The sequence below is a fragment of the Myodes glareolus genome, chromosome 6 (genome assembly GCF_982192425.1).
Source record: "Myodes glareolus chromosome 6, mMyoGla1.1, whole genome shotgun sequence".
Lineage (NCBI taxonomy): Eukaryota > Metazoa > Chordata > Mammalia > Rodentia > Cricetidae > Myodes > Myodes glareolus.
In genome coordinates, this window is record NC_142031.1 from 103,917,314 (window position 1) to 103,919,262 (window position 1,949).

The window sequence follows — 1,949 nt, forward strand, 5'->3', positions numbered from 1 at the left end:
GTCCAATCCTTCCTCCCTCTCTCTCTCTCGGGTTTTTCCACTGGAACTTGCTCTGTCAACCAGGCTGGCCTTGAACACAGAGATCCACCTACCTTTGCCTCCTGAGTGCTGGGATTGAAAGCATGTAACACTGCTGGCTGTTCTCTCTCTCTCTCTCTTATCCAAATAAAAATCTCCCTCCACAACTCATAGGCTGGCCATTTCGGTGGTTTCTTTACTACATCCTCACTTAAAATCATGTACATAAAATTTTAGTTTACATAAAGTGTAGGAACAAACTATATGTATATATACATATACACATATATGTGTGTATATACATGTATGTATATATATATAATAACATATAGCTTATTTAACATCTTGGAGAATCAGATTATCATGTAGACTACCAAGAATGTCCTCCATACCTGTAATATTTGGTTTATTATGACTAGATGAACCTTTGTCACCAACACCTCTTGACATAAAGGCAAGTTTGGGAGGCCTCCTTTCCGGTGTCATGCTCTCTGAAACAGTAAACATACTTTTTAAATATATATGGAAGAAAAATAGTTTAGCATAAAAAAACAAATCTTTTCTAACAAAAAAAAAAGCGCAGGGGCTGGAGAGATGGCTCAGAGGTTAAGGACCCTGACTGTTCTTCCAGGCGTCCTGAGTTCAATTCCCAGCAACCACATGGTGGCTCACAACCATCTGTAATGAGGTCTGATGCCCTCTTCTGGCCTGCAGGCATACACATAGACAGAATATTGTATACATAATAAATAAATAAATAAATATTTTTTTAAAAAACACAATCTTTATAGTCTTACAGGTTCTCTTTAAAGACTCCACAACTGAAAAATAATTTCTAAGGTGAAAAAAAAACAACATTGTACTTAAAATGTAATTTCTATAAGAAAGTATAATCATCAGTTATCAAAATGCTTTAATTTTTGAAAAGTTATTCAGATGCAGTCAATTTTATTTGAAGTTTTAAAAAGCTTTAAAGAAAACCTTATTCATAATTTTTGTTACATTTTCCAGACCAGCATGCCCAGCACAACCCTACACATTACAGTGTTTTACACTCAAGCATTTATGGAGGGTGCCAAGATAAACATGGACAATTTATTTACTGTAAAAACTGGAGCCTTTACATGCCCACGTGCCTGGATAACCTCTAAACAATGTGATGCACTAAACTGACTTGATAAAACTTTCTCAGCCACCCAAGTAAGTATGCTGGATCAGTGTATTTCACAGAACACAGCTTGATAAAAACCTGGGTAGGAGACAAATCAGAGTTAGGAATGCACTCAGTACTAAGTATGTGTCCACCTTTAAACACATCATGCACTAAGAACAACACAGACAAGTATACAAACAAATGCAAACAGGAAAAGCAGAGAATTACACACTAATCAATGATGCAGAAAGTCAGAGATACAGAACTAAATTTTTTGAGAAAGCATTCCAAGTTTCACTTCAAAGCAGAGGTAACAAAAAAATTCTGGTAAACTTCTTTTAAATTCAAAGATTTTCCTAAATACTAAAACCTGGTAACACTCATCCGACACTCATAACACTGATCAAATAAAAACAGAAGAGTCAAGATGAAAGGCTTCCCCTGGGAAGTTTAACAGCACATCCATGAAGTGCAATCCAATTGCTGAGCCCACACCTGATAAAGCTGTTATCAGCCAAAACAGTGTCACACACAGTGGAATTTTGAGGACAAAAAGAAAAAATTAGAAAATTTTTATATTTTAAACATAAAGGGTAACAAAATAAAAGAGTCATACTGAATTAACTGTATGTCAATAATGCTTGATATCTTTTTTTCATGGCTGGAGGAGGAGGAAAATATATATTAAACTATATATCTTAAACACTTCAAAATATGATCAAATAGAATACTGAGATATCATTTCAATTAAAAATATACTAACCATAATTTTAAAAAT